Genomic DNA, 15,138 nt, shown 5'->3' with positions numbered 1-15,138 from the left:
ATGATGATGATGATGTATTTTGGGACTGGAGAGCACTCAGCATGTAAAGGGACATGTCCTTCTTCCAGAGGACCAGATTTGATTCCTATCCCCCACATGGCAGTTTACAACTGTCTGTAACTTTGCTTCCAGAGGATCAGATGCTCTCTTCTGGCCTCTGGGCATTATGCATGCATATGGTGCTCAACATTCATGCAAGCAAAACACTCGTACACAGAAGATGTTTAAACATTTTTTTCTGCTTTCTTTCCTTTTTTTTTTTTTTTTTTCAAGACACGGTCTCCCTGTGTAGCCTTGGCTGTCCTGGACTCACTTTGTAGACCAGGCTGGCCTCGAACTCACAGCGATCCGCCTGCCTCTGCTTCCCAAGTACTGGGACTACACATGTGTGCCACTATACCCAGCTAGATTTTCATCTTGAGAAAGAGAGAGAGATGGAGTCCACAATACTTACAATACTATTTCAAGCAGCTTTCCTGCCATGCCTCCCTGGGCTGTGAACCCAAACTGTAGAGGGATGGGTCCTGTAGGTATCGTCCCTAGTCCTTTGGATACCTTCCCTCTGCCTGTGGTCAGCTCTAAAAGAGCCTTTGTGAAAACACAAAGTCCAGTTCATCCGGGCAGTGGTAATGCACGCCTTTAATTCCAGCATGTGGGAGGCAGAGGCAGGCGACTTTCTGAGTTGGAGGCTAGCCTGGTCTACAAAGTGAGTTCCAGGACAGCCAGGACTGTTACACAGAGAAACACTGTCTATAAAAACAAAAACAAAAAAATAGATTACACAAAGTATAGTTCATCAAAGTGGGAGCACTGCCTCATTCTGTCACCAGATGGCAACACTCCACTTTGGGAACCCAGTATAGGCGAGGTGGGGGTCCTAGGCTGGTGGTGGTCCAAAGGGGCATCAAAGAGGGCACTGGGGTAAGCTAAATCCGGGACATTGTAGTAGAAGAACACAAATACAGGGCCTGTCTAGGACCAACCCCTTCAAGAATCTCCACCATGCGAGGCAGAGGTGGCACACACCTTTAAGCCCATCACTCAGGAGGCAGAGGCAGTGGGCTCTCTGTGAGTTCGAGGCCAGCATCATCTACAGAATGAATTCCAGGACATCCAGGGCTACTCACAAAGAAGCTATGTCTCAGACACTAAAATCATTATCATCATCATCATCACCACCACCATCTCCACCCTAAGCTGGCGATGGCAATGGAGCCTTCAACCCCAGTACTTGTGTGGAGAGATAGGGGTCAGAAGGTCAAGATCCTCCTCGTCGAACATAGAAACTTTGAGGCAAACCTAAGACACATGAGGCCTTGTCTCAAACAAAACAAAACAAAACACCCCATCACCCTCCAATTCAGGAAGGACAAGAGGAGCCCTAGCTCCACCCCCAAGATCAAGAGTTATAGTCCTTTTTTTTTTTTTTAAAGATTTACTTATGTATACAGTGCTCTGCCTGCATGTACACCTGCAGGCCAGAAGAGGGTGCCAGATCTCATTATAGATGGTTGTGAGCCACCATGTGGTTGCTGGGAATTGAACTCAGGGCCTTCAGAAGAGCAGCCAGTGCTCTTAACCTCTGAGCCATCTCTCCAGCCCAAGGGCTATAGTCTTAGACATAATCTACCTATCTCTGACACAAGTGTGCCCATTATTTATAGGAAAATCCACAGTAACCAGTCCTCTGGGCCTTATGCTCCACCTCCTATAACTCCTTTTCTCCAGCGCCGCCTCTCTAGGTTCACCCAACCAGGCGTTTCTACCCTGGTGTCGCCCAATACCACTTGCTTGCTTCTAGAACTGAACAAGGCTAGAAGAGGAGGAGTACTGTTAACTAAACAAAACTAAACTACCAGTGTCACAGAAGCTGCTGAGAACAGTATCAGTGCTACCAGAATCTGGCATCCTAGCCTGGGCAATAAGGAAATCTCAGTCATTCACTAGTTGGGCCTGCCCAATAAGCTCCAACAATCCTCCAGAAAATAAGTAAGAGAAACACTACCCTATCCCCCCGCCCCCCGCAAAGTGCGTGCAGAATGGGCTCTCCTGCCCAAATATCTATGTCCCCCACTTTGTTTCACAGTGAAATAAACTGAGGCTCTACAAAGATGATGGCTTAATCCCTACCTTATCTGATGGGTTCAACACCATCCATAGAGGCCAGAGGGAAATAAGACAGTGATCTCCATATCTATCTACCCAGCTCCCACATTCCTAGGCCCAAGACAGGGAAGAGAGACCTAAATAAATATTGAGGACAATAATAGGAAAAAAATTAGTTTTCTTGAAATTCAAATTCAGCTGACCATCCTATTATTTCATCTGACAGCCCTGCATCAGAAGCACTGCTCAAGGACAGACTCTCAAAGATTCCCATTTCTGCTTTTTCTGGAGCCTCATTTTAATCTGAGAAGTAGTTGGGCATAGTGGCGCACGCCTTTAATCCTAGCAAATAGGAGGCAGAGGCAGGTGGATTGCTGTGAGTTCGAAGACAGCCTGGTCTACAAAGGGAGTCCAGGACAGCAAAGCCTACACAGAGAAATCCTGTCTCCAAAAACCAAATCATCATCATCGTCATCATGTAATCTGAAAAGTGATGAGAAACAAAGTAGAGCGAGCATGGCAGCAGCTGCCAACAGTCTGAGCACTAAGGATTAGGCAAGAGGAACAAGAGATAAATGCTGGCTGGGCAGTGGTGGCGCACGCCTTTAATCCCAGCACTTGGGAGGCAGAGGCAGGCACATGGCTGTGAGTTTGAGGCCAGCCTGGTCTACAAAGTGAGTGCAAGACAGTGAAACCCTGTTTCAAAAAACAAAAAAAGAAAAAAAAGGCCGGGCATGGTGGCGCAAACCTTTAATTCCAGCACTCGGGAGGCAGAGGCAGGCGGATCGTTGTGAGTTCAAGGCCAGCCTGGTCTACAAAGTGAGTCCAGGATGGCCAAGGCTACACAGAGAAACCCTGTCTCGAAAAACCAAAAAGAAAAAAGAAAGTTAAAGACAAGCCTTGCCTATAAGGTAAGGCCCCCATCTCAAGCTTCAGTGATAGCACATACCTTTAATCCCAGCACTCCAGAGGCAAAAACAGGTGAATCTCTGTGAGTTCCAGGTCAGTCTGGTCTACAGAGAGAAATAGAGACTTATTGCAGGATACTCGATCCCATTATGAACCCCAAGATTGTAAACTGTAAAAACTTGTCTTTTGTTTGGTGTGGTGCATGCCTAACTCACACCTTTAACCCAAGAAAGTTCTGTTTGTGGTGATTAACAGGTAAAGATTATGGTGTGGTTCAGCCCTAGCACACACAATTCCAAGAGTGTTCTGTTTGTGGTAAACAGGTGATTATGGTGTAGCTCAGACAGCCCTAGCACACACCTTTAATCCAAGAGCTTTCTGTCCACAAGATTGATAAAGTTAACCTTAGGTCAAGAAGCAGAGCAAGAAACCAGCTGACAGGGATTAAAGAGTAGGAGACTTTGAGTTGAAGGGCATTTCAAACAGCGTGGATAAGGAGGAGGAGCTTTTGGGCTTTGAGCTAGCAAGCTCTTTGGCCTTTAGGTTTTTGTCTTTTCCTCCTGGGCTGTCAGCTAAACTAGCAAGCTTTTGACATTGGGTATTGTGCTTTTTGGTTTTTCTGCTGGGATGTGAGCTGAGTAGGAAGGTCAGGTGGGTGTTTTCTCTGCCTTTTTGAGCTCGCAGGGTTTCACCACCCCAGCATCTGGCTCCTCAGTCTTTATTGGTAAAAGCAAATGTTTGGGATTTTCATTTTTTATAAAAACAGAGGCTACACACAAAAACTCTGTCTCAGAAAACAACAAAGTATAAGAATGTTAAGTACAAAGCCATCCTGGACTACATACAGCAGGCTGGGTGGATTAGATAGCAAGATTCCATCACAAAAAACAAAACAAAACAAAACAAAAAAACAGCCAGGTGGTGATGTCGCACCCCTTTAATCCCAGCACTTGGGAGGCAGAAGCAGGTGGATCCCTGTGAGTTCGAGGCCAGCGTGGTCTACAAAGCGAGTCCAGGAGAGCCAAGGCTACACAGAGAAACCCTGTCTCAAAAAAACAAAAACAGAAAACAAACAAAAAACCAGAAGATTAGCTGGGCGTGGTGGCGCACGCCTTTAATCCCAGCACTCGGGAGGCAGAGGCAGGTGGATCTCTGTGAGTTCGAGGCCAGCCTGGTCTACAAAGTGAGTCCAGGATGGCCAAGGCTACACAGAGAAACCCTGTCTCGAAAAAACAAAAAAAAAAAACCAGAAGATTAGACCATTCTAGGAGTCTGGGTTCCATTATCTAAAACTTGATGATCAATAGCCAGGCTCACATCCCCCTGACTCTAACTGTATCACTGAAGGTCAGGGATAAACCATTTGTTTTACTCTAGTAGAATTTGGAGAAGTAGATGGTTCCATGCAGCTTTGGAGGCAGACAGACCAGTCCTAATACTCCTTGTTGCTGGTTAATTACACAGCTAGTCATTGGGAAGAGGGACTTTCAATTGAGAAAATGCCTCCAATAATGCGAGTGAGAAGTGCCTTGTTTGTTTGTTTTTAATGTATTTATTTATTTACATAAATTTATTTATTATGTATACAGTACTGCATACTGGAAGAGGGCATTAGATCACATAGATGCTTGTGAGCCACAATGTGGTATCTGGGAATTGAACTCAGGACCTCTAGAGGAGGAGGCAGTGCTCTTAAACTGTAAGCCATCTCTCCAGCCCTGTTTGTTTGTTTTGTTTGTTTGTTTTTTCAAAACAGGGTTTCTATGTGTAGCTTTGGCTGTCCTGAACTTGCTTTGTAGACCACGCTGGCCTCGAACTCAGAAATCTGTCTGCCTCTGCCTCCTGAGTACTGGGATTAAAGGTATGTGCCACCACCATCTGGCTGAAGTGCATTTTCTTAATTATTGATTGATATTGGAAGGTCCAGCCCATTGTGGGTGGTGCTACCCCTTCCCACCGACCAGCTCCAGGAACCAGTGAAAGGAGAGAAGAGAAAGTCTGGGTGGATCTGCAGTAGGGAGAATTGAGCAGCTGGTGCACAGCTAGTTAGGGGAAACCTATCATTGGTGAACAATTAGCTATAGGAACTAGCTATTGAGGAGAGATTGAAGAGCCCATCCCCAGGAAAAAAGAAATACTAGACACAAGCATAAATTGTGATACAAACTGAAAAGTCTTAAAACCCAAGAGAACTTTAGTTTTCTGTCTCTCTGTGTTGTTTGCTTACTCTTGGGCCAACCCCAGTACTTTATTTAAAGTGAAGTTCAATTTCTTTCATTACAGATTACATCATGATTTTCTCAATTTTTTTTTTTTACAATCAATGGGACCTTCAAAAATGAATAAAGCAAGAGAACAGTCTAAGAAGGAAATACAAGCAGCAAAAATCAATTCCCAAACAATAGTCAACATGACCTGATTATTTCTTTCTTTCTTTCTTTCTTTCTTTCTTTCTTTTTTTTTTTTTTTTTTTTTGTGTGTGTGTGTGTGTGTGTGTGTGTGTGTGTGTGTGTGTGTGTGTGTGTTTGAGACAGGGTTTCTCTGTGTTAGCCTTGGCTGTCTTGGACTCACTTTGTAGACCAAGCTGGCCTCGAACTCACAGCAATCCACCTGCCTCTGCCTCCCGAGTGCTGGGATCAGAGGTGTGGCTATGATGCTGGGCTTGATTATTATTTCTTAAACAATACTCAAGAAAGTTTAATCATAAATTTCCCCAGGCTAACGCCATTGTGTTTACATAATTGCCATAGCAACATGGCTTGAGATAAATATCCTCTGATAAAGAAAAAACATGACTTACTCCCAGTTCCAAACCAACAGGTATGCTATGTAAGCCTAGGTTAACTTCCAAGGGGTCCTCTAATGTAAAATATCTATAAAACATGATGGTCCAAGCCCACCTTCTATTGTTCTCAAAGCAGATTCTAAAGAAACCTTTCTCCACCTAACAGTATCTAGCCAGGGACTGTTATGTCAAGGTCCTAACTTTCGGTTTCTTCCGCTAAGACAAGACTCTATCATTGTCTCAAGCCTTTGGCCGGATGCCTTCTCTCAACATTCTCTGTGGTAAAAGGTTTTCCAGGGTGAATTTCATTAGGGCTGAGAAATAAAGAGAAAAAGACAATTTTAGGAGAAAAAGCAGATTTCAAAATAGTTTTTAGACAAATTTACACCAGGAGCATACATAATATTTAAGGGTAGTGGTGATCAGCTGGAGATCTTTGTCAAGCAAAGCCTCAGCAGCTGTTCAGGATGTCTAGAGATCATGTGGGACAGTCTGAGGTCTCTAGAACTTTGTCAAGCAAAGCCTCTATGATTTGTCCTTATGTCTTCAATACCCCCTGGGCTGCTGATCCTGGGTGCTGTACACAAGCCATGGGAGAGCAAGCCCGAAAGCAATATTTCTCCATGGCCTCTGGTCATATTCTTTTTTTTTTTTTTTTTCTTTTTCCGAGACAGGGTTTCTCTGTGTAGCCTTGCCCATCCTGGACTCACTTTGTAGACCAGGCTGGCCTCGAACTCACAGCGATCTGCCTGCCTCTGCCTCCTGAGTGCTGGGATTAAAGGCGTGCGCCACCACGCCCGGCTCCTCTGGTCATATTCTTATTACATGGAAATTCCTGCCCTGATTTCCTACCCTGGCTTCCCTCAGTGATGGATCTATATGCTGTTAGATAAAATAAACCCTTTTCTCCCTGTTACTTTTTGTCAGGGTGTTTTATCACAATAGAAAAGCTAAAACACTGCTGTTTCCTTTTGCCAGCCCTGGGGCTTTAAGTTACTTCATTTCTCTTGAGCGTCAACGTTTCTGGTTGAAAATATGGCTTCCTCAGGGATGGAAAGATGGCTCAGAGGTTAAGAGCACTGCCTGCTCTTTCAAAGGTCCTGAGTTCAATTCCCAGCAACCACATGATGGTTCACAACCATCTGTAATGAGATCTGGTGTCCTCTTCTGGCATGTAAGCAGCACACATGCAGGCAGAAAACTGTATACATAATTTTTTTTCTTTTTTGGGTTTTCGAGACAGGGTTTCTCTGAGTAGCCCTGGCTGTCCTAGACTCGTTTTGAGACCAAACTGGCCTTGAACTCACAGGGATCCACCTGCCTCTGCCTCTTGAGAGCTGGAATTAAAGGTGTGTGCCACCATGCCCGGCCCTATAAATTTTTTTTTTTTTTTTTTTTTTTTTTGGTTTTTCGAGACAGGGTCTCTCTGTGTAGTCTTGACTGTCCTGGACTCCCTTTGTAGACCAGGCTGGCCTCGAACCCACAGCGATCCGCCTGCCTCTGCCTCCCAAGTGCTGGAATTAAAGGCATGTGCCACCACGCCCGGCTAAATTTTTTTTTTTAAGTTAAAGAAAGAAAAATATGGTGGCCGCGTGGTGGCACATGCCTTTAATCCCAGCACTCGGGAGGCAGAGGCAGGCAGATCACTGTGAGTTCAAGGCCAGCCTGGTCTACAAAGGGAGTCCAGGACAACCAAGGCTACACAGAGAAACCCTGTCTCAAAAAACCAAAAAGAAAAAAAAAGAAAAATGTTGCTTTCTCCTTTCCAGGACTGCCATGTGGGTTAAACATAAAGTGCTTAACCTGTTACACATTAAGTACCAGATCCCTAATTCCCACAACCTTAGCTCTGGTTGGTTACTTCGCTCCTTTGATGACTTTGGAGGAGTGTAAACTTTCTACCTTTAAATGAGAAATGAGCTCCATATCACAAAAGTCCTACAGCACATTTCAGCAGCCCTGGACAGTAGTAGAATAGCCACTTTCTTTTGAGGGGTAAGTGGATTTTGAAACAGGATCTCACATAGCCACCCAAACTGGCCTTTAGCTTGTGTGTGTGTGTGTGTGTGTGTGTGTGTGTGTGTGTGTGTTGGATGACCTTGAACTCCTGATCCTCTTTCTCCACCCCCAGAGTTCTTGGGATACAGGACCATGCCTATCAAGGTAGAATAGCCACTTCTTGGCCTGTTTCTCCACCCTTTGTCCTAGCAGAGAACTGAAAGCCATGGAGGCCGAGAGCAGAAGAAAGAAGACCTTCTCTGGGCTTTCTCGCCATTGAAAGCCACACATCTAATCAAAGCTGAAGGGACAATAAAAGCCAAGGAGTCTCCTGGATGTGAAACAGACATGTTCACTTTTCCCACCAACCAGCGCATCCATCCTGACTTCCTGTTGGGTTGCTGTCTGTATTTGGAATCTTTACCTAAAGCACACTTGCTTCCCTGGCAGAAGGGTAATGTAATCAAACAAGAGGCCAAAGGGTGTGGCCAGAGATAATATGTCCTTCCAGGTCCTCCTCCATGCCCACTCACCCCTACTTCCATCCACCAGTGAAGTTATCAAATCATGCCTCTGAGGACTGGAGTCTTGCCCCTCCCAGGGGCCATGCTCCAGGTGCAGGTTTGGGAGAGGGTGTACAGAAAAGGCTAGAAGCAATCATCCCAGCTTCTTTAGCCTCAGGTTCCTTTAAGAGGAAACAGTGGTCGAGTTGACAGCAAACAGATATACTAGCCTTGCCTTCAAGATCCCAAAAGACTTTGGACTGTTGACAAATATGCTTATAGCTACAAGATTTCTGTAGAATGAGCCAGGCGTGGTGGTGGCGCACGCCTTTAATCCCAGCACTCGGGAGGCAGAAGCAGGCGGATTGCTGTTGAGTTCGAGGCCAGCCTGGTTTCCCAAGCGAGTCTAGGACAGCCAAGACTACCCAGAGAGACCCTGTCTCAAAAAACAAAACAAAATTAGCAAGTACGTGGGATTATGGATGGGAGGTAGCTTGAAACAAAAATTAGAAGCAGATGGCATGGGATTGAGGCAGGGATCCCATACCTGCCCCACCATGGGAAGTAATTTAGGAGATTGATATCTGCCCTCTCCAGGTTAACTAAGGCTACTTTTTTTTTTTTTTTAACTAAGACTACTTTAAAATAAAACAGGTGTCATGCTGAGCAGTGGTGACGCCCGCCTTTAATCCCAGCACTTGGGAGGCAGAGGCAGGTGGATAGCTGTGAGTTCGAAGCCAGCCTGGTCTACAGAGTCTAGGACAGCCAAAGTTACACAGAGAAACCCTGTCTCAGAAAAAAAAAAAAAAACAGGTGTCTGTGTCTAGATTGATTGTTAGCTGGGCATACTGATAATACCAATAATTCAAAATCAACAGAGAAGAGTCTGGTCTCACCTGATCTCACCCTTCCTGCTTCTCCCCATTCAGAGACGACCACCATCACGCAGAGTAACTACTTCCTGCCTCTGTGTAAGTCTAGATTCACTGAACCTGGGTCTCTGAGATACTGCCCAATACAGCCTAGAGTGCCCATCCAGGCCTGGAAGCCAAAGCTATCAAGGAGAGACATTGCTGGGTGCAGAGAGCATCCTGGGTTCTTACCGTGGGGATAGCTCTTCTTCATTCCCTAATAGGTAGTGCGTGTATCTTATCAAAAGTCACATGATGTTCCTGAGGGGAGCTCCTGCTGCCAGGGTCTTGATTCACTGCTTCAGACTTGTCACAAGAGATTTTTGTGAAGTCACAAAGCTGACTCCCTCCACACAAGGCCAAGGACCAGGACAATCAGGAACTAACTGGACTTTTTTTTTTTTTTTTTTGAGACAGGATTTCTCTGTGTAGCCCTCGCTGTCCTGGTCTCACTTTGGATTACATAATACAATGTTTCACAAACTAAAATGTTCATAACATGGTCAAAATTCATACTGAGTAAATAAAAAAAGTAAACCCCAATGTACACTGAACATGAGATACTTTTTGTTTTTGTTTTTGGAGACAGGTTTCTCTATGTTAGCCTTGGCTGTCCTGTAGTCACTGTAGACCAGGCTGGCCTCGAACTCACAGTGATCCACCTGCCTATGCCTCCTGAGTACTGGGATTAAAAGTGGGCACCACCACCACGCCCTGCTTGAACTTTAGATAATACTGTTGCCTTTATGCAAGTTCATCAATTTTTAAAAGTTAAAAACAAAATGAGGGAAGTACTCATGAACACAAGTTGAACTCAAACACACTGTGTAGCCTGAACGAAAAAAAAAAATGAACAAGCTGGGTGGTGGTGGCGCACACATTTACTCTCAGCACTTGGGAGGGTAGAAGCAGACCTCTGTGAGTTCAAGGCCAGCCTGGTCTACAGAGTGAGCTCCAGAACAACCCAGGTTACACAGAGAAACCCTGTCTCAAAAACCAAACTAAAACCAAACCAATGAAAAACAAACTAAAAAAGCAAAGGAGGAGGAGGAGGAGGAAGAAGAAGAAGAGATGACAGCAAGGAAGAGGAAACAAACAACCCAGAAAATCCCTTAGCAAAGCAGAAAAGAATTGTGTCAAGTTTACCCTTGTTCATTCAAGTGTTGAATTCTCTGGGGTGCATTGTGATGTTCATTCTCATTATCTCTTGTCTCAAGTTTGTGTGAACATTTCACCATTTGTTCTCTGTGTTGCCAAAAACAAAAAACAAAACTAATCAATGCTGAGCAATAACAAAGAATAGGGTAGGTCATCCTGATCCAGTGAGGGTGGGAGGAGGAAGAGGAGGAAGGAGAGGACAGAGCCACTAGGAGAACTGTGGGAAGCACCAAGAGGAATCAGCTGGACATAGGATATGAATCAAAAGCAAGTATAGCCAGATGTGGTGGCGCACGCCTTTAATCCCCTCACTCGGGAGGCAGAGGCAGGTGGATCGCTGTGAGTTCGAGGCCAGCTTGGTCTACAAAGTGAGTCTAGGACAGCCAAGGCTACACAGAGAAACTCTGTCTCCCTGTCTCGAAAAAAAACAAAAACAACAACAACAAAAAAAAACTATCTGCTGCTGTTAAAGAGCCCCTCTCAGAGCCTGCCAGAGGCAAATAGTTTACTGCTGTGGACAATCTGAATCAGCCCCATACCCCACACCTAGGATTAAAACAAAAACATGTTTACACATCATAACTGAGGTTTTGTTTTGTTTGTTTGTTTTTTGAGACAGCGTTTCTTTGTGTAGCCCTGGCTGGCCTGGACTCTCTTTGTAGACCAGGCTGGCCTCAAACTAGCAGATTCCCCCAGCCTCTGCCACTGGTGCTAGGATTACAGGCGTGTGTAATTGTGCCTGGGGCAACATACAGAGTTTTTAAAGACACTAAAACTTCTGCTATAGACCTTTTTTTCCAAAGGAGAAAGACAGAAACAGACAGACAGACCACACAGATAGACACACAGTGATTTTGCTGCCTACGCTGGCCTAGAATTCTTGGGCTCAAGCAATCCTATCTCAGCCTGCCAAGTAGCTAGGACTACTGGTATGTGCTATTGCGCCTTGCTGGGTTTTTGTTTTATTGCTCTCTCTCTCTCTCTCTGACTCATGTTTCCTCTCAGCTGCTACTATTGGAGGGATATCCAGAGAATCAGCCCTTTCTCTCAGTATGCTGAAGCATCAAGAGTCTTTGTGACTAGTTCAGCTACAGGGCTTAATAGGTACTGTTGCAAGCCAGGCCTCTGGGAACAACCCCTGATCTGTCAGGACCAGTGTTCCGTCCTGTCAGCTCAGACGTCTGAAAGGCGATAGGTACCTACCCATTTTATGCCATCCCAAGCACAGTGTTATGGCTGGAATATGACATAATCCATTGTCTCCTTTATTTACCCTTAATTAATCAGTGATTGAAATAAGGACATATTTGCTCTATCATGCTTTCCCCCACCTCACCCCTGAATGGGGTGGGTTGTTTTATACAGAATAGGATGGAGCCAGACACAGTGGTCTAAAAGTGTAATCTCAGAAGTCCGGATGCGGAGGCAGGGGCATCATGAATTCTAGGCTAGCCTGGATTATATAGAAAGACCCTGTATGGACCAAACAAAGGGAAGAAGGAAGAGCAGGAAGTACCTTAGTTTTGTGTTCTTTCAGGTGGTGCCTGTGCCTTTTCTCCCATTGGCTGGAACCCAACCTCACAATTTTATTCGATTATCTAATCTGAAAAGACTTGGCCCACCACAGCAAATGGAGAAAAAAATCACTGTGCCAGACCATCAAATTCCTGCAATAGAGCCGGGCGTGGTGGCGCACGCCTTTAATCCCAGCACTCGGGATGCAGAGGCAGGTGGATCCCTGTGAGTTCGAGGCCAGCCTGGTCTACAATGCGAGTCCAGGACAGCCAAGGCTACACAGAGAAACCCTGTCTCGGAAAAAAAAAAAAAAAAAAAAGATTGTACTTCCTTGTCCAAAACACAAGTGTTATAGTATTTGAAAATACTACGGCTTCTGTTTGATATTTCTCACACTATGTAACCAGAACTATCCTTGAAATTTCAATCCTCTTGCCTTAGCATCTTCAGTGCTAGGGTTATAGATGTATTCCACCATACCCAGAGGAGTTCCGGTTTTACTATAATTACATTGGTGTGCTCGGCTCACCCAGAAGCCCCAGGGGCTATGTGGCTTTGTCTTTGTATAACAAATCCCCAGTCTGTTGACTGAAACACAATCCCCATAGGCATATGGGTGGTTTGAGGAACCCAAATCTCCCCTGCAATACATGCTGATTGGACCCAACCCTAAAGCAAACGTTCAGGCTATTGAGACTGACCTGGCTGCTCTCATCTGGAGCAGACAAAAATTCTACCAAGAATGAGATGTTGCAGCCAAGGTCATTGCAAGCATGTAGGTAAAGTCTGGAGAGGTCCAGCCAGCCTTACACAGATTGTGCAATTGCCTTAAGAGTGCAGCAGTCGGGCCGGGCGTGGTGAGGAACGCCTTTAATCGCAGCACTCAGGAAGCAGAGGCAGGCGCATCGCTGTGAGTTCAAGGCCAGCCTGGTCTACAAAGTGAGTCCAGGATGGGCAAGGCTACACAGAGAAACCCTGTCTCGAAGAAAAAAAAAAAGTGCAGCAGTCAGGCTGGAAAGGTGGCTCAGCGGTTAAGAGCACTGCCTGCTCTTCCAAAGGACCGGGGTTCAATTCCCAGCAACCACATGGCAGCTCACCCCTGTCTGTAACTCCAAGATCTGACATTCTCACACCAACACACATAAATTTAAATTAAAAATATTAAAAAAAAAAAAAAAGAGTGCAGCAGTCCAGGCAGGCAGTGGTGGCACCAACACCTCCCACCTTTAATCCCAGCACTTGGGAGGCAGAGGCAGGCGGATCACTGTGAGTTCAAGACCAGCCTGGTCTACAAAGTGAGTCCAGGGCAGCCAAGGCTACACAGAGAGATCCTGTCTGGAAAAAACAAAAACAAAATAGATACATAGAAATGTTGTGTTTCAGACAGGTTTTTTTGTTGTTGATGTTTTGGTTTGTTTTGATTTGGTTTTTCAAGACAGAGTTTCCTCTGTGTAGCCTTGACTGTCCTGGACTAGCTTTGTAGACCAGGCTGGCCTCAAATTTTCAGGGATTCAACTGCCTCTGCCTCCCAAGTGCTGGGATTAAAGGTGTGCACTACCACACCCGGCTTTGGTTTGATTTTTCAAGACAGGGTTTCTCTATGTAGCCTTGCCTGTTCTGGAACCACTTTGTAGACCAGGCTGGCCTCGAAGTCATGGCGATCCACCTGCCTCTGATTCCCGAGGACTGGAATTAAAGGCGTTTGCCACCACTGCCCAGCCTGGATCCCAAATCTCTTATCTAGTGCACACAACACACACACCTGCACCTGCCTCAACAGCTCCTCCAACCAAGCTGCTGATCTGACCCTCCTGAGGTATGTCTGAATCATTTGTCTGTTCAGCTCTTCAGCCTGCTTTGTGTCCTCCATGTGGCACTGGCTCCTGCAGCCAGCTGACATGTCTTTCTGCAGCCAGGCTGTGCTAAGCTAAGTGCTCTCTCTCTTTCTCCCTTTATAAAGTCAGATTTTATTACAACAGCTTGGCTTCATTCAATGGCCCAAAACTGGCGCACCTGATTTCCAAAGTCCCACTCCCACTGATTCACAGATACCTTTTTGTTTGTGTTTGTTTTTGTTTTTCAAAACAGTATTTTTCTGTGTAGCTTTGGCTGTCCTGGACTCACTTTGTAGACCAGGCTGACCTCAAACTCACAGAGATCCACCTGCCTCTGCCTCCCAAGTGCTGAGACTAAAGGCGTGCACCACCACGCTAGGTTGAGTGTTTATAGTTTTAACTCAAAATTGTTTTCCAAGCCTCTACTATGACGCAAAGGTGTGAGTCCATACAATATGTGTTTTAGTACAGATTACAAACAGAGGTAATGCTAATATGTCTAAAATATATCTCTTTTTGGAAACATAAATTCTTCTAAGTTTCAGGGAATGGACTGAATCCACATCTTTTTTTAAAATTTAATTAACTTATTCAGATTGCAACTCAATTGTTATCCCATCACTTGTATCCTCCCGTTCCTTCCTCCCACTTTCACACTATTCCCCTCCCCTAGGTCTATGACCAAGGGGGGGCCTCCTCCCCCACTATATGGTCATAGGCTATCAAGTCTCATCTTGGAAACCTGCTTATTCTTTCTTTGAGTGCCATCAGGCCTCTCCACCAAGGGGAGGTGGTCAAATATGGGGCACCAGAGTTCATGTCAGAATCAGTCCCTGCTCTCTACCTACCTGTGGAGAATGCCCTGTCCATTGGGTAGATCAATGTAGGACTTTGATGTTTACTATTGTATTGTCCTTGGTTAGTGCAATAGTTTGAGCAGACCCCCTTGGGCCCTGATCCACTCTTCATGATGTTCTTCTTTTAGGTTTCTAGGATCCTCTGGGTCCTTCTATTTTCCCATCTTCTATATTTCTCTTACCTAGAGTCCCAGTAGGATGTCCTCACATCTATCCCATGGTCCTCAGGAGGCAGAGGCAGGTGGATCACTGTGAGTTCAAGGCCAGCCTGGTCTACAAAGTAGTCCAGGACAGCCAGGGCTACACAGAGAAACCCTGTCTCGAAAAAACAAAATAAATAAATAAATAAATAAATAAATATAAATTAAAAAAGAAAATTGAGCCAGGCAGTGACGGTGCACACCACCTTTAATCCCAGCACTTGAGAGGCAGAGGCAGGCAGATCGCTGTGAGTTTGAGGTCAGCCTGGTATACAAAGCGAGTCCAGGATAATCAAGGCTACACAGAGGAATCCTGTCTGGAAAAACCAAAAAGAAAGAAAAGAAAATTGAGTACTGGTTG

The sequence above is a fragment of the Acomys russatus genome, chromosome 32, assembly GCF_903995435.1.
Source record: "Acomys russatus chromosome 32, mAcoRus1.1, whole genome shotgun sequence".
Taxonomy (NCBI): domain Eukaryota; kingdom Metazoa; phylum Chordata; class Mammalia; order Rodentia; family Muridae; genus Acomys; species Acomys russatus.
The sequence above is the reverse complement of the archived record's forward strand: the minus strand, read 5'-3'. Positions refer to the sequence as shown.